This window comes from Lemur catta, unplaced genomic scaffold, assembly GCF_020740605.2.
Source record: "Lemur catta isolate mLemCat1 unplaced genomic scaffold, mLemCat1.pri scaffold_47_ctg1, whole genome shotgun sequence".
NCBI lineage: Eukaryota > Metazoa > Chordata > Mammalia > Primates > Lemuridae > Lemur > Lemur catta.
In genome coordinates, this window is record NW_025423854.1 from 950,006 (window position 1) to 969,041 (window position 19,036).

General features: G+C 40.2%; 1 pseudogene; it reads right to left on the minus strand.

Moving 5' to 3' along the window:
* The window catches only part of LOC123629828, a 36,016-nt pseudogene extending 18,554 nt beyond the window's left edge, over positions 1–17,462 (minus strand).
* Positions 17,463–19,036: the final 1,574 nt, after the last annotated feature.

Here is a 19,036-nt window from a genome sequence, read left to right on the forward strand (position 1 = left end):
TACCGGGTTAGTGAATTCTGAACCATTGTTCCTAGAAGAAATGCAGGCTTCAGTTCCTGCAGGCCTCTGGTCACAGTATTTTTGTCAACTAATTGATACATAACTTTGTTTTATGTGTTGCTGTTTTATGTGTTTATGTTTTATATATTGCTGATTCATTAACACAGAACTCATGGTCAATTGCACTACAACTTACGCCTGCATGAAGTTTACCTAACACACGTGTTCTCGGTAAAGGCATGTCACAGCCTTCATGCGCTTAGGAACACTGACAGTACTTCGGCACTATGCTTCGTGGCCATTGTAAACAATGAAATTACCAACAAAAAGCACAAAGCTGTGAAACACATGGCACTAAATGGATCACAAGAAAGAAACTTTCTACAGTGTGAGAACTGAAACAGGAAGGCAGCAGCGCCGTGTTCAACCTCAGCCAGGAATGTGCATGTCAGGTGACTCTGCCACTGCCTGCTCAGGCATGCGAATGCGCCAGGAGAGCACTGCAGGGGCTGATCTGGGGAACACACACACGTCAGTGCACAGGCAAATTCACATATACGGAATCTGGTTGCTCAGGTGTGCGAATGTGCCAGGAGAGCACTGCAGGGGCCGATCTGGGGGAACACACGTCAGTGCGCAGGCAAATTCACATATACGGAATCTGCGATGCTCAGAACAGACTGTGTATGTCTCTCTAATTATATCATGAGTTCTTTAATAATAAGAACTGGTATTTTATTCCTTTACAGTACAAAGCAGAATGCCTTGCAGAAAAAAAGCACAGGAATTAGAATACAAGGAACTGAAAGTAGCATGTTCATATAACTAAATGAAACTATTAAACATGCACCCTTCTAACAGACTAAAATAATTTATGAAATACCTTTGAGTCATGACTTCAGCTCGGTGTTTTTATAAAGGCTTTTTTCCCCTACTTAACCCTGAGAACAACTCTGTGAAGTCATGAAGCAGGCATCGTTATCCCTATTTTACAGGTGAGGATACTCAGAGAGGTTAGGTAACTTATTTTTTAAAGAGAGAGGTTTTAGAGTTATAAGAAACATTTTAGAGCTCATCTAGTCCAACTCTGTCATCCGACAGATGAAGAAAGGGAGTCACTGCAGGTTGAATAACCTGCTCAAGGTCACACCAACTGAGCACTAGAGTGGCAGGACCACCAGGTCTTTCCCCCCAAATTTCTCCGACTCCTGAGTACTTAAGCAGGTCTCACTTCACCACGTTGCTATCTTACCATTGTTGCTGCCTTAAAAACATCCCCGGTGACAGAATGAATCGGTTCTGGTGTGTCAGCAACTAGTTCCAGAATGATTTGACCTAAACATTCCTTTAAAAGTCCACTCGGACAATAAATAATATGTTATTCAACTAAGGTAACCCCAGTCCTTTTTATTATATCATAGCATTTAACCTGCTGTAAATACACTTAACAAAGATCATCAAACCATCTACTATATTTCTTTGTGAGTTCTAACATCCTTTTTCCAAAGTGAAGGACACTTTTGAAAAATAAATGATTGGGCTATCATTATTTTAAAGGAAAATTTTAATAGTTTTAAGATATCATTTACATATCATTAAGATTGTCCCTTAGTTTATAAGCACAATTATACCATACTGTGTCTAGACAATACATTTATTTTGTTGATAACTATCAAAAATTACAGATGGCACAGGAAATGACTTGTGGATTATAGCATATAACATGGCATGGATGAACAGATGTTCCTGGGCTGGATAAAAGTTCTGTAATGGCAAGGACATTGCCAGTCTTAGACATCAATTCATCACCAATCTGAACTTATTATAGAAGAATGGATAAAACTCAAATATAGTAGGAAGTGAAACTATTTATACAGTGACAAAAGAAATTAAGGAAGCTCTGCATGTAAGAAATAAAGCTAAAAGAGAGATTTCTTAACCTAGAGTAACCAGAATATTTTCTTACCCACTGTTTATAAATTATGTATTAGGTTGCATAAATTATTTTCAGAAAATTATTTTATTATATTTTACTATTTTATTCCTCTAATTTCTTAGAGAGAAAATTGTTCTCTTGAAAATTTTTTCCATGTAGAATTAGAAATTTCAAATTAATCCTTCAATAAAAATCAGAAAAGAAATTAAGTTTGATTCACAATCTACTTTGTATTTGGAGGAGGAAGGGGATGACTAAGAGTTTAAAATGTCTTGTAAGACTAAGAATCTTAAAGCTAAGAGCTGCCATAGAAGGTACCACAACGATCTCTTATTTATTCAAAAGCATTGCAAGATTTTGCAAATCAAAAATGTTGCGTTTCGGCTGGGCACGGTGGCTCACGCCTGTAATCCTAGCACTCTGGGAGGCCGAGGCGGGTGGATCACTAGAAGTCAGGAGTTTGAGACCAGCCTGAGCGAGACCCTGTCTCCACTAAAAATAGAAATAAATTATCTGGACAACTAAAAATCTATATAGAAAAAATTATCCAGGCATGGTGGTGCATGCCTGTAGTCCCAGCTACTCGGGAGGCTGAGGCAGGAGGATGCTTAAGCCCAGGAGTTTGAGGTTGCTGTGAGTGAGGCTGATGCCACGGCACTCACTCTAGCCCAGGCAACAAAGTGAGACTCAGTCTCAAAAAAAAAAAAAAAAAAATGTTGCGTTTCATTTTATTTTTTTAAGCCAAATTGTGTTAGCTACATTTTTCTTCATTAACATCAGTATTTACCCATCATGGCAACTTCCTGAGTCTACTTTAATATATCCTATTACACTTAATTTTAGCGTGCTTACATTTAATATATTCTATTTTAATAAACTGGTAACCATTATCTGGCTTCCTTGAAAGTGCTCCAGTTACATTAAATCTGGAAACCCACGGAACAAAATCCTCAGTTTCACATGTAAATGGCCTTTAGAAATATGTATGTTTTTGGCAGACAAGAGCACTCTCACATAGCTCTTCAAAGAAAATGACAAGAATTTAGAAACCACTTCACTCTATTTGAGTACTAGGTCGTTCAACTCCCATTCCACCAAGATAAATATTATGAGAAAAAGATCAAAAGAACTGTATTTTATAAAAGACTTTGGAATCCAATTTCTTGGGTAATACTTTACTATACTTTAGTTAAAAAAAATTTCCAGTCATTTTCATCTCCTCACAAGATTGTTTAAGAATGATTTCACTGCAGGTGCTAATCTCTCCAGAAAATCCAGTGTCAACTAACAGAAGTCAAAAAGTCTTCTTTTTTTTTTTTAAAGAAAAAAAATAAAATAAAATACACATATTCTGGCAAAGAGTATTTTGTTTTGATTTGTACCTGAGAATTGAGCCTGTTCAGCTGGGACTGGGAAGTCTGATTAATCTGCTGTAGCTCCTCTTTCTCTTGATTAAGTCTTTCTCGATCCGATCATTCTTTTTTGAAGTCTTCTTCATATATTTGCACCTAAGAAACATTAACTTGCGGTTATAAAAGCTTCCTTTACTCTTAAGCCATTTAAAAGATTTCAGAAAAGGTGTTTTCTGGGCCTTTGCAATCTGAGATGTTCCTATGCTCTCTTCATGAATATTTCTTCATGGTATGATGGAGAAATACACAGGACTATTTAATTTTATCTTTCGCTTTGTTTACAGTGGCAACTCTCAACAATTCCTGCATCAGGAATTCAGAAGGAAAGTAACAATATGTATGTTTTGAAACAATTCCTCTCTGCTGCACACTCTCCACTGTGGTGATGAACCCTCTGGACCAGTCATCTGGCACCAACACAAGGGCTCCGATGCATGACACTGCTTGAAGTTCTAAATGACAGTTTACTGACAAGAGCTGTGAAGGGAAGCCACAGAATACTGACATGCTAAAGCGCCCAAGTATAAAGTATAGGTTGAGTGCAAAATAGAAATGAAAGCCTGATGTGTGTGGAAAAGTAAGGCGTTCACAAATTTTGCCCTTTATAAGTAATATTTTAGTGGAACACCTCTTGAGAGGTACTTCAAATATTCCAGAAGGTGATCAATCTAAAAAGAAAAATAGATTTAATTATTGTTGTTGCTTTTAATGGGCATAGTGTTGACTGGTGGCTTGTAGACTAGCATGTGAAGTTATGAAAACAAAGGAAACTCAGCTAATGAGGCAAAAAAATTCCTCTTAGACCATGACTTAAATTACTTACATTGGAACACAGTAGCTAGATTTTTGTCTATAAACACTAATGCACGTTGTACCTTCATCACCAACAGTACAATAAATTTTAACTAAGGGTTTTTCAATTTTAAGTCAACAATAATAGAACAAAATAGGCAAGACAAAAAATTAAACACTTTCGATAGCTCTAGATGCAGATGTACATATTCCATTTTTAAGGCTTTATTTACCAGAAGCATTGCAAAGAAGCTATATACAGCCAAGCTGGCATTTTTATTTTTATTTTTATTTTCTTGGTTGAGAACTGAGGTGCAATTCCAGAGACAGTTTAACGCTCTGTAAACAATTACCAGAAGACTTTTACATGGGACCAGGCCATCTGATTAGAGTGGAAAACCCTGGCAATGTCATCAGTTCAGCCAGGTAGAGGCAAAGACTCTAATTCAATTTCTTTGTGTATTTAAGCCCTTTAGTGTTTCACGTGGCACTTGGTGATGTGGTGATTGTGGGTGCCCAGTTAGAAATGTGCAGTTAAAATGCTTATGAAGAAAGTTACCAACAGAGCCACCCCAAAACTAAGAAGATGGATCTCTCACTGGGGATTATGAAAAAAATCATACCTGTCACTGTCTTTGTCAAATATGAGCTAATCCATTACTGTAAACTCCATGTGTAAGAGTGACACATTATGTACATTATACATCAGCACCAAAGAGGATTCAAGTCTTTGAACATAAGCAATGCGTTCTTTTTATTTTTCAAAGGAATCCTAGCTAGTACCAACAGTGTTTTAGGGATTGAGAATTTGACAGAGCTTTGACACTCTGCATATTACCCTATTCTCTTCATGGGTTTACTTTTAAGCCATGCATATGACCACGATTATTCAAATGAACTTGGTAGAAGAGAAAACCCAACTTCACCATCAAGTGTTATGACATTTTTAGATCTACTTACAGATAGGCTACTTCCTATGAAATAATAACAATAAATAACAACAATAACACAAGTGCTCAATCTTTTCATGTACTGCATCAAAAATCGTTGTCATTGGCACTTGCTCAGAGCAAAACAGTCAACAAATCAAACCCAGGGACATCAGAAAAAGACACTTTCCATCCCTTTGTTCTATGACGCCCTCTTCCCCACTGCTAATACATTACCGGCAACATGTGCTTCAGGCATTGGGATTCCTGTATGTGTCCTGTATTTATCGACACTGCCATGAACTGTTCCAGCCTTTTACCTACATTAGTTTATTTAACCTTTCACAGGAAAAGAGATGTGCTATGCATGGTTGGGCCCTCAGCCAAGCGCACACCAGCTGAATGAACTACAGTTAGACACAAACAGTGTAGGCAGCTACATCCCTACAGCCCTAAGCTGCCGGCAGATACGTGCATGAACTGTTGTAGCAAGCGCATCCTTACTCTTGCTGCCCACCTGGCAACAGTGAGGGAAGCTGGGTGAGTGGGGAGGAGGGAGCTGATGGGCATCAGTAAGTTGCCAGGTGGTGCTACCCACACATGGGAACAGCTGAGCAGACCTGGCTCTTCAGTGATTATGCCCAGTGCAAAGGATGCCCTTTAAAATTGCCCTTCCTGTTCAAAAGTCTGGAGGCCAGCAGCTACGAAATCACAATCTGGCTGCCACCATTTTCTGAAAAGGCCCAGAATTTGGATTAATAGCATTTTTAGGCCGGGCGTGGTGGCTCACACCTGTAATCCTAACACTCTGTCTAGGCTGAGGCAGGTGGATCGCTCAAGGTCAGGAGTTCAAGACCGGCCTGAGCAAGAGCAAGACCCCATCTCTACTAAAAATAGAAAGAAAATTATCTAGCCAACTAAAAAATATATATAGATAAAATTAGCCGGGCATGGTGGCGCAGGCCTGCAGTCTCAGCTACTTGGGAGGCTGAGGCAGGAGGATCGCTTGAGCCTAGGAATTTGAGGTTGCTGTGAGCTAGGCTGACGCCACAGCACTCACTCTAGCTCGGGCAACAGAGCGAGACTCTGTTTCACAAAAAAAAAAACCAGAAAACAGCATTTTAAAAATAATGTCTACATGAAACTCTCTAGACCCAGTGCTAACAGAATCTCACCCAAGGGTTAATTAGCATACCCCTCTTTTGACTGTGTGAGCTTGGCTGTGCCATTTAATCCAGCAGACACTCAATTCCCTCTTTTATACAGTGTGGGAACGAACTAACTGATCTATAGTCTTCCTATCAAGCTGTAAAATTAGATAATTCTAATTAAAATAAATGCAAAAAACTTTTGACATATTCTGAGCAGCAAAACAAGTGTCCAAAGGAGTGTGACAAACCCCTGTCTTCTTGTGTTCATGCCACTTCCAGCTTCTCACCTGCTGCTTGAGAACTTCCATTTCTGTCCTCAGCTCTTGAAGGTGGCGCTCTCCAGACTTCCACAAACAATCCCCGGAAGATGAAGAACACTCGATGCTCAGGGCATCCTGAAGAGCCTGTGGTAGCAGATAAGCACACGGGTGATCTAAGATTTACCACATCACATGAATCCATTTATAACAGTTACAATCATTTCAAATGCACCCACAAGGTAGAATTTCATCTTTAATGTTGCTTACAGGACTGAATAACTTTCTTCTTTTTGATTTTTTGCATTATGTATTTTTTTTCCCCAGAATCTCTGTCTTTTCTCCATGATAATGCTTATGCTATTCAATCCCCATTATTACCTATGGGGGCTTTGATGTTGGACCCTCCTCTACCTAGCCAAATAGGAAAGGAAACCATATCTATCGCCTTTTTCTAGATTCTCTGGTTTAATTACATTTAACTCTGTAGATGATGCTCAGACCTCAGGGAGCATGAGAGGTAGCAAACATGCCCATCCCTGGGCACTGCCAGTCTGAGATTCTGCATCAGCAGATCTGGGGGTAAAGTCTGAGAATCTGAGTTTCTCAAAAGCTGAGAAATGTCCCAAATGATGTTTTGAGTAATATTCTGCTATACAACCATGCCATACCCCCAACAGGAGAGAGGGATGAAAATAAAACCCTTGGGTATTTTCTTCAAAGCAAATAAACTGGATTGAGTACACAGTTGTGTGAACTTCTGACAATCACAAGTTCATTACTAGGCTGACGTATTACAGATTTCTGCTGAGTGAATGGGTCAGCAGGCTTGTACAAGGAGGGCAGGCCCCAATTCCGTGCTGTGGTGCACGGTGTGCACAGTCCGCTGCTGAAATCAACATTTTGAGTAACTTCCATCACAGTGGTAAAAAAGAAAAGAAAAATATTCATTGTAACATAGAAGAACAATAACATCTTACACGTCATGATCTTCTAACACATGTGCTAAATGAGAAAAAAAATCTCTTTTCGTAACTATCACTTAATATGTATGTTTTCAAGTGACAGTTCAAGGTGTAAACAGACATGTGGGACAAAATCTCTTCTGGCTTTAAGTGTCCTTTTATTTTTCTCACTGCCCATAAGTAATGTATTATGCTCATTAAAGCATAAATCTTGGGTCTAGAATTGGCTATTGAACATATTACATACTAGCTAATTAAATTTGTTTATTCATCTATTCATTCATCTACCCATTCAACAAATATTTAAGAACTTATTGTAAGCAAGGCCCTGTTTAGGCACTCAAGATATGGCAGTACACAAAACAGAAAAAAAGTCAGGACCACATTGTGCTGTTGCCTTTGTGAGTCCCTTTCTCCATAAAAATACGTATTAAAATTATATTTTACAACTGCCTTGCTATAAAGGCAAATATATATGAAAACATATATTCAACAAAAGTTTATTTTTTCTTTTGATTTTAAATGACAGTAAACATTTATGGGCCCCTAAACGTATTGTGGTCCCTAGACACTGTGTCTACAGTGCTTAATGAAGACAGCTGTACAAAAATCCTAGCCTTATGTAGCTTGTAATCAAGATTGAGAGACAGAAAACAAATAAGATAATAAATATAAGACATTAAACATATATTAGGTAGCAACAAATTCCAAGGAAAAATTAAAGCAGGAAGTATGAGGAGTATGTAATTTTAATTAGGATAGCCAGAAAAGTTATCTTTGGGAGGTGACATATGTATAAATATCTGCGTTTACATAAATCAATTTTTCTCATTGATATTTTATGATTATAATCACCAGAATTATAAAATTATTATTTTTCTAACTTCAAAAAATTATGAACTATAAATACAGATAAATAAAGATGAAGTGTGCACATGGACATAAGCAAAAAAACAGCATTCTTGGCTGTTCTGATATCTACGAGATTTATATCTTTGTGCCCACATTTAGGGACATGAACTACAGAATATAAGAAAACTTGTAATACGGTGTCAAAAATGCGAGGGATTTTTAATATAATCTTAATTAGTTCCTCTAATTCATTTGCAGAAGATTTTCCAGCAGAGAATAGGAGGAAAAAGATACATATTTGCCCTAAATTTGTCTGTCTAAACATTGTTTTTCTTTTTTAGAGGATAAAGTACATTGCCTGTGAAGTCAATCTCCACCTTGCCATTTTCTCCTGATGAATAACTTGTTCCACAAACAGATCTAATACAGGGTCACATCTGCAAAGCATCCTATCAACTATGCAGGCACATGCTTAGCATTGAGGATCTTTAAATGACACCTGGGAACTCTGGTTAACTACAGCCATGGGCATTCAGTCCAAAACACAGGGTCTGAGCACATTTTCAAGGCCAAACACCTACTCTCCTTTCAGAAGAAAGACAATTTCTATGGCTTTGGTCATGAGATAGCTAGTTGAGAGATGCATATCTCAACTCAACCACGTGCTACAGCATTCCCATGTTCCACACATGGCTTGGCGCTTGGAAGTCAAGAGCAAACGAATTTTTATTTTTCCCCTGAACTAGTCATCGACCCCTTCCCCCTGATAAGTAATTAGTCCATAAAACCACACACACACACACACACACACACACACACACACACACACACACACACGCATTATCCTTTTGCAGCAATTCACAGGCTGCCCCTCTGAAGAATTACGTTGGAGTTAAGGTATTATAACACTTGCATTTTCCTAAAAGCCTTGACTATTCCTGACCCCCCCCTACATCCTGCCCCCAATAAAAGTGGGTTTTAGGCTTGCACTTGGGAGGGCCACAATCTCAGCCTTGGGTCTGGCATTTAGCATGCTTCCATATAGTGTGCATCACACCCAGCTCTAGTGATCATTTTAAAGAGCAGCTTGTTTCCTCAGGAAGCTTTTGTGGTTGACCAAGAGATACGTTACTGTTCGCAAACACCCACTTGCTTTGTGTGCTTCTTCAAACTAAAAAAAAAACAGTTCTTATAGTCTATAATTTCTCTTCACTTCTCTTTTTCATGATGATTCTTTGCAGGGACATAAATTCCCTAAAGCCTCCTTATCCATGTATGGCTGAAAGCTGTAGACATGAGTTATTTCTAAAATTACAGATAATGTCTTGTGCAAGCCTCCAAGGCTGGGACCCATGTTGCAGGCTAGATTTTGTTGTGACTCTCAGTAGGAAAGTGTCCTTACACAGGGACCTCTCATTCTGATCTCCCATGCTTGGGCTGGCCTGATACCTTATTGAGGCGTCTTATTTCACATTCTAAATGTTCCTTCTTCTTGTTTGCAAGAGCATTTTTTTCCTTCAAAAGCTTATTTTCTTTCTTCAATTCATGCAATTCTTCCTTTAGGCTTTCCTTTTCCTTCTGAGGTAAAGAGCAAGAAAATAAAATCAAACTCAGTAAATGTCAAATGCGATATTGTAGAAAAAGTGATATATCAGCTGCTATGGTAGATTGAGAGGGTCACCCTTCTGAGATATAATAATAACATAACCTGCAAGATTTTCACTGAACATTCCATTTGACCAATATCCTTTGGGTGAAAGACAAGGTTAGGATTGAAGAAATCTTTCTTTTATCAAGACTTAGTGGAGTAGCTTAGAAGTTTTGTGACCCTAGGAAAAAAATCAAGATCCCCAAGTCTTACTTTCAATAGTCAAATAAATGGGTCTGCAGAATAAACAAGTTCCCATATACTAAGTGATGGATAAGTGATTCAGAAAAGTAGCTGAAACTCCTAAAAAGAAAAAAACTGTCATTGCAACAAAATAATACTCTATCTGAAAGCTCAATCCTGCAACACTCTGTACTAGAGAGTGGGAGAAGACAATTTTTGGGCAAACAAGACCCTTCACTATAGGTAATTATTCAGAGCACTGCATTGTTGTGATTATTATTTTTAAAAGGTAGAAATCAACTAGTTCAATTGCCACCACTGTTCCATTTTTTAGATCTTTATCAAGAAGTCTAGTGTACTAAATGACTGAAGGTTAGCTGCTTAGACACTAACAGGCTCTGGATTCAGACAATGTCCCCTATCTCTTAATTTTAGATGCCAGATAGCAAATGTTTTGTCAAGCAAATTGGATTCTTAAGGAGATTGAGATTTTAACCAGGTAAAATAAATATTGCAGAATTTAGGCAACTCGAGATAAGAAAATAGCTAATACATGTGTTAAAGTACGTTATTTTAGTAATTGATCTTTCCCAACGCAACTATTAAATTTTAAAAATCCACTTTAGGTAATTCATTGTCATTAAAAATGCAAACATTTTTTATTTGCTTTTAGTTAAACAGCATGGCCTCTAGACTTAGAAAATGAACCAATCATTTTCTAATTTAAGAGAAAATTATTCTAACTAGAAAACGGTCCCAACTGCACAGGGAAACAATTAATTACAAAGATTCCCGGTCAGGGTGTGATTGGAAAAGGAGATGCCGGCTACCCGGCTGAAAGGGAGTCGCCACAATCCGTTTTCCCTCCTCACTGCGGCAAACACGTCCCCGTGGGCCGGAGCCCCCGGGCCGGCACGTGCCACGCTGGTCTTAGGCCACCGCCACCGCCTCGCAGCATCAGGGGCCAGACGCCACCACGGAACAGCCACCCTTGCGTTTTCTCTTACTTGGAGGCCGCTAGTATTTAAGGCTTTCTCCTCCCCAGTTTCTACGCTATTCAGGAAGTCCAGTAATTGAAAGTAAAACCGGGGGAGGGGGGGAGGGAAGGATCTATTTCAGGAGAAACTGCCGTCTCAATCGTCTCTACCCAGGTTGCGGCAGGGACTGCCGGAGGCTCAGCATCCGGGAACCGGGTTCGAGTCCCCCCTCCGCGCGGGTCACCCTCTGCAGCCTCGGCCTCCTCGTCGTTCCTGCAGCAAAAGTCACATTTCCCTCACAGGCGGGCTGAGAGCGCTAAAGGAGACGATGAGGCCGAAGTGCTTCGAAAAGTGTTGTTTTTTATGATTACAAACGCATTAGCTGTTTGTAAAGTCTCTGTAAGCTGTCTTGTACAAATACGAGGCATTGCTATATTATTATTAATGCCAGTAATAAAAATAATAACTATGAATAAAAGGAAAAGTAACTCTCGCCGAGCCCGAAGCGTCCCGGGGGCCGGCGCCCTCCCGGCGGGCCCGCGGCCATCCGCGCCTGCGCACGACGAGGGCCGAGCCCGGCGCCTCCCCTCCCCCGCCCGCGCCAGCCGCCAGTCGCCCTGACGGGGTTTCCACAGGAAGCCCCGCTACGACCGTCCGGCGCCCGCCCACTTCCTCGCGCGGCCCGTCGCCGTCTCTCAGGCGCTGCTGCCGTCGCTCCCCATCCGGCGCGCCCAGCCGTCCTTCCGCGGCATCCAGTTTCGTCCTCAGCTCCGCGACCTGGGGAGGCGTTCACAGACGGTCGCCGCCGAGCCCGCGCTCGCGGCGACGGACACGCCCCGCCCCCGCCGGGCGCGACTCGGCGACTGAGGGAGATGGTCCGCCACGCACGCGCCTGTCCCCGCACGGCCTCGCGCTTCCCGCCTCCCCGGCTCAGCCCGCGGGGTCGACCGCTGGGGCCGCGTCCCCAGGTTGGTCACGCTGCTCTCGGCTCTCCGGGCGGCCTGGCACGGTCTGGGAAAGCCGGCGGGCGTCGCGGCCGGCGGAACATGCCCGCACGGAGAGAGACGGGCGCGGCCTTTAATCCGACGCCCCGCGGGACGGACCGACGGCGGCCGGGGCCTCCCAGACGGCGCCGCCCCCGGGACGGGCGCGAACTCCCGCCCCTCGGACGCCGCACCTTTCAATTGAGCACTCGGGGACATCGTGCTGGGAAATAAAGGGACGAATGCTGCTCTTCCTCACGTGTGGTCGAGTTTCCTTTATATAGGGGAACTCGCTTTCCCTTTTGGAGGACAGAATGATTTTAAGTTATAAATTGCCTTTGACCTATGAAAGGAGATTTTGTCCAAAAAGTTCCTTCCTCACCAGAGCAAAAGCTCCTTGAGGGCAAATGTGCTTTAGAAGGAAGAGGGGGGGCCCCGTTTGTCCTCCCACTTTCGCTGTCGCCACCGTTTGTTTCCATGGAGACCAGCTTTTGCTCTCTAATTGATTAATTAGAGCTAGACTTGCCTAGAACCGTGTGAACTTTAAATGTTTCTCACTGCACCTGTAACTTGGGCGCTGATGGCTGCAGGTATTGACAGCACAGCTGAGGCCGGACTCTCGATGGACCGTGATAAATGGGTGATAAATGGGCGTAAAAATCCCGAGATGCTGCTGGGGGCTATTTTTAGCACATTTCTGTAGCCCCCTCAAGATAATTCGCTGACGCTGATGGTTAATCGTCAATACCGAGAGGCCAACAACGTACTCAGCACCCCTCCCTCGCTTTTCAGCAGGCGGCTCCCGCCGGTGAGTCCTGATGCTCTTGGCTCCACCAGGGCGATTGGTTTCAAGAAAAGACCAAACAGAGGCGCTCACCTTTCTTTCATACAACTTTTTCATACTTCTAAATTGCTGATCCCATTGCTGGTTAACTTCCAGGAGCTGAAATGATTAAAATTTGATGAATCAAAAAAAGAATGCCCGCCCATCTGGAAATTTGGCTACAATGAAATCACTTTGTGACCTTACTGAGATTTTTTTGGAAACCATGAGTGAGGATGAGATTCCTTCCATCAAGTTTTGATTGGGCGAGGATAATTTAATTGGACACACTCTCACTCTCGTTAGAATCATCTTTTAGGAATTGATCCATGTATGAACAACTATTAAGTCTTAGATGTATCTTGACAAATCAGTTGAACAGTTTATCAGCAACTATTAACTTGTCTTAAGTATTTGAATTTTCATCTTCTTTGTTTAATCCAATCAGAATCTGTTAAAAGTCTATAAGAAATGATAGCTTTTGGTAAGATTTATTAATGTATGAAGGGTCTTCCTCCAAACCTTTCCATATTGGTCTATGTGTTTACACTGATCATTATAATGAAATATTTTTTCCAGTTCTTTTAAAGCAAAATTTATATTAACAAATCCTAGACTCCATTAACTGATAATCATTGGCTTGGAATAATGTGCTTTAAAAGATTAACACATGATTTGTGATATATGCTCAAATGGATATCATCTTTTTGAAGGTATAGATTTCAAGGAATAACAGTTTCATCCTAAGAAAATATTTAGAAAAATGTGAGGCAGCAAATAATTTAAGGATCTTAAAACTATCTGCTAATTAGAAGGTAGAAAGAACACTATGATCTGTGTTTTAGTATTTTTGTAGGGGAAGCTCACAGCTTCCTACATTAAGAGAAATTCCAGCACTTATCAATATGGAACAGACACTGAGAAGATAAGTCGCGTGACTAAAAAATAGCAAGGCCTTCTCCTAATTAAAGGACAAAATACCTAATCCAGAGTGGCAGTTACTAGATACATCTTACACTGGAAATAGATATGGTTATTTAGCATAAGACTATATAATATTATTATATAAATATACCTGATCTGCTCGCATTTTAGGGATTCACATTTCTATGCTATAACAACATTACTCTGCCATAGCTCAGTAATTTTCCAGATGGGCACAATATTCAATGCAGTATCAAAGAGGAATAGAAGGCACTATAGAAGAAATGAAAGATGTATTAAATAATACATAGAATGGGTTAGAAAAGAAATTACAAAATTACAAGTCAACTGTACTTATGAAGCCTTTGACAGTTTGAGTTTCAAGGTGTGTCAAGCTGCAAGGCATAAAGGGTACAGGTGATAAGCTCACGTGGTCCATGTGAAAGAAAGATCTAAGTTTTCAGAAAATTAGTAGTATAATTACCAGATTTATGTCTTTGTTATTTCTCATTCATCATTGCACAAACACTGAGAGACCAAGTACAAGATATGTGGGTGAATAAGAAAAAACCACTTGTTTTCAAAATGTGCAGACTAGTATCCTAGAGGTAAATACTGTGACCTGATAAAAATAAAAAGCACGAGGTGCTACACTATTTTATTCTGAGTGTTAATCTACGACACATGTGGTTTCAACTAATATTTCTAAATTACCTCTTTTCTCTGTTTTTCCAAGCACCTTATCTTTTGTTCAAGAGAATTTGTCAAGTTCGTTCTTCTTGATGATTGAGCACACTGAGGACAAAGAAAAAAGGAAGATTGAAACAAAAGTCTACAAAATAAGCAGGAGAAATACTGTCCTTCACAAACCTCATGCATTTGGCCAACTCTCATGTCATGATTTATAAAAATACCTGATTCTAGCAGTAAAAATCCTCACACTCTAAGTCCTTCATAGTAACTTGTTGATGAATCAGCTTCATATTATATTTTAAACTCCTTTATATGGATTAGTTACCCAAATAATTCTCTAATAAATTATAAGTGTATCTATATACTGCAATGGGCAAGCCAGAGATTAGAATTTAAAATTTCATGAATTTGGATTTCAATCTTTTCCAAAAAAAAATGACAATTCAGAGTATGATGGCTTATAGAAATCATGTAAGTTTCATGGGTACATTTTAGGCATTTACATAGTATACATTTCTAAGAAGTCATTTTTATAGTTGTGCCCATGAACATGTATGTGAGTGAGATTCTGAAGAGTAGCCCTAGCAAAAGTCAGAGGAGTGATAGAACCATCAAGAATAAAGAACACATACAGCTAAAATGTGGCAAGTTGATTCCAGAACTAAATAAGTTAATTACTTTGATTGCAAATGTGGTGGTTCACACTTGTAATCCTAGCACTAGCCTGGGCAACATTGCGAGACCCTGTGTCAAAAAAAATAAAAAATAAAAACTATAGCAGTGCATAGTGGCACACGCCTGTAGTCCCAGCTATTCTGAAGGCTAAGGCAGGAGCATTGCTTGAGGTGGGAGTCCGAGGTTACAGTGAACTATGATTAGGCCACTGCACTCTAGCCTGGGTGACAGAGGGAGACTCTGTCTCTAAAAAAACAAAAAACAAACAAAAGAAAAAAAACACCCAAAACCAAACCAAACCAAACCAAAAATACTTTAATGACCATGACACAAGTATGTTATAGAGGTGGGCATAGATTATCTGGTACCTTGTAACTTTAGTCAGCTCCTTGAGTAAAGCCACTAGATTACAAATTTAGATTGATTATAAATTATTGGCATAATGAAAAATTTAACCACCTTTCTTTTTAGACGTATTTTTTTCAGAAGGGGGAGTATTCATTTAAAGAAAGCTCAAAAGCTCCGGAAACCACCATCTGCCTAACTTGCCACCAGCAACCTCGCTCACAGCAACCTCAAACTCCTGGGCCCAAGCGATCCTCCTGCCTCAGCCTCCCGAGTAGCTGGGACTACAGGCATGCGCCACCATGCCCGGCTAATTTTTTCTACATATATTTTTAGTTGTCCAGCTAATTTCTTTCTATTTTTTTAGTAGAGATGGGGGTCTCACTCTTGCTCAGGCTGGTCTCGAACTCCTGAACCTGAGCCATCCTCCCTCCTCGGCCTCCCAGAGTGCTGGGATTACAGACGTGAGCCACCACACCCAGCCAGTTTTTTTTTTTTTTTTTTAACCTTCATAACTAATTTTCTCTGGAAGAAAAGTGTAAAATATTTGACCCTTGATTTTTATTTTATAAACAAGGATTACTGAAAAGCTAGTTACTAAATCTGCAAGAGAATCTATTTGTAACTGTAGGAGTACTAATTTCTGAAATTCAGAAGTATGCACAGGTATAAGCGGGAGAGGAAAGAGGGAGGGAAGGTAGATGGCACAGTGAATCGGAATGGCCCGTAAGCCGTGAATGTGTCATCAGGAGTTTCACTGGTGATTAAGCAACTTACTCTGGTTCATATGTCTCAGGTGTGTATTAAAATGAAGTGAAATAAATCAAACACAAAGGTTTGTGGTCACTTTTCATTTGTATTTACTTTGCTTTCCAGTTGCTAGTGAAGGTATCTAATAAAGATTTTTAGTCACTGGTTCTAGTAAGCATCTGCTTACAGAGCAATTATTCCCTGTAAATAATTCCCTATGGTTACTCCCTGTGAAGTATAATCTGTGTTCAAAGTAGCTGGGCATTCCTTTCTCTACCATAACAGCCGTACCAACTTCTAGTATATTTAAGGTCTGACACTACTACATTAAATACCTAAATGAACAAAAGAGTTCCACCTGGTTTCCCATTATACCTTGATTATCTCAAAAAAAAAAAAACTTTAAGAAAGCACTTTACTTCATTCATTATTAGCAAGTATCTATTGCAATAACTGAAGAAGAATACTGATATCAGTTGTAAATATGTAAAAATTTTACTATAGATACTCTATTGCTATAATATGTTCTATCTCTAACCAGACCAATATTCTTTTTACATTTTATATTGAACTAAATTCCTATAAATCAAGAGCAAAATATGGAACCCATGGAGTTGGGAGGCCAAAAGTAATTTTGACAGATTTAATCCTCTCATTTTGTAAAAGAAGAAATGTAGCCCAGAGAGGGTAAAAGCAATGCACCAGTTACCCAGATACTTTTTCTGTGTTAAATAACATTGATTAAAAATATAGAGCACATCTTAGCTAAAAAAAAAGCAAACTAGCTGTTTCTACTCCTATTAATCAATGCACAATTAACTGCTAGGAATGCTACCAATGCCAGGTGTGCTCAATTCATCCCCTAGAAATGTGTTCTTACCTCTGCATGCTCCATAGAACTTTCCGCAGCACTCATTCTAGAAGTTTCCTGTACAAGATGTGCCATGGAAGCTGTTTTTCCTGGAGTCTTGGAAAGCAGTGGGAAAAAAAGGGGAAAAAAAGTCTCTTATTGGTATCTTTTAGGGTGAGAGCAAATATACAAAATTTAAAAAACATACTCCGCAGTTAACTCATGATAGAAGATAACAGCGATAGTTTTTCATTAAAAATAAACAGAAGTAACTCTGGATATGAGTTACACAAAATAAGATTATAAGCACAGTAGCTGTGATTTTAACTTTTCTTCTCTTCCAAATGGGGATTTCCCAGGATGTCTCAAATGGGCAGGCTCTGACTAAGACCTGTGGCAGATCAGCCTTGCTCTGGTATGTAAATCATCATTCTTCCTTTACTGGCAGTTTCTCCCACTGGAGGGAGGAAGTTCACCACCGCAGAAAGCCTGGGCAATCCAAGTCTTTCCTCAGTAGTCGAACTGCTATAAATTCATTGTGCTTCCCAGAGCAGTTAGGTAACTGTTGACTGTTTGACAGCTCGGTTACCTGTTTCCCTAATGGCAAAGTTTTCTGGCAATGCCTTCTAAATATGAGTTTAGATTTGTCGAACTTAATGAGTCATCCATAATTCTGTAAGTGCTACCAGTTCTTATGCACCTAAAAGAGTAAAATAATTTATTGCAAAAAAAAAAGGGCATTGTTTGCTAATCTCATCTTCTTTATTGGCAGAAAGGTTAAACTTGGCTTTCAAGTTTAAGACTATCTTTGGGCTGGGCATGGCAGCTCATGCCTGTAATCCTAGCACTCTGGGAGGCCAAGGCAGGCGGATCCTTTGAGCTCAGGAGTTCGAGACCAGCCTGAGCAAGAGCAACACCCCATCTCTACTAAAAAAATAGAAAGAAATTATCTGGCCAACTAAAATATATATAGAAAAAAAAAATTAGCCGGGCATGGTGGCACATGCCTGTAGTCCCAGCTGCTCGGGAGGCTGAGGCAGGAGGATCACTCGAGGTCAGGAGTTTGAGGTTGCCGTGAGCTAGGCTGATGCCACAGCACTGTAGCCCGGGCAACAGAGCGAGACTCTGTCTCAAAAAACAAACAAACAAACAAACAAAAAAACAATTCTGTGTTTCTATGTTCCTGTCTTCACCGTGGCATCCACAGAACCTCGGCCACAGGCTGCCTGGCCCACGCCAGGTGCTCAACACGTTTTGCTGAATGAACACATGGATGACTAGCTGAATACCCAGGCACCCAATTTATAGACTTTTGGCTAGTGTGCCTGTGTGTTTACTTCCTGCTGGTTTCTTGGTCTGTTTTGGGGATACACTTGAGCCAAGAAGGAATGACGTGGCCTTAAGGCAGTATTCAAAACTATAGGTGGGAATCAAATTGCTCATTCAGAGTTCTAAAAGTTACAGCTCACACAGGGTCTGACTTTAGGGGATGGAAGCAGAAATTTCCTGGAGATTGACACTTTATCAACACTAAAACTGCTCATTAGAGAAGGAAAAACAACCCGGCCCAAACCTTTGAATTGCAAGAACTAGTGTTTTCAAAATAATTTTTTTAAAAATTTAAAAGTTAATTCCTTTTGTTAATTCCTTTTGAGCGAGAGTCTGTCTAAAAAACAAAAAAAAAGGGTGGGGTGAAGGGAGAAGAGTACTGCCTGAATGTCACTCAGTCCTCATGAGGAGACTAAGCCCTACCCCCCTACTTGTAGGGACTCATCCATCACCTGTCGAACTGCCCAGATTGAATCTCAAAGAGCAGAGCCAGCTTCAGCCTTCCTCCCTGGGTTAAGCCCAGGAAAGGTGCGTCTTGCAGAGAATTTCCCAATTTCCCCTT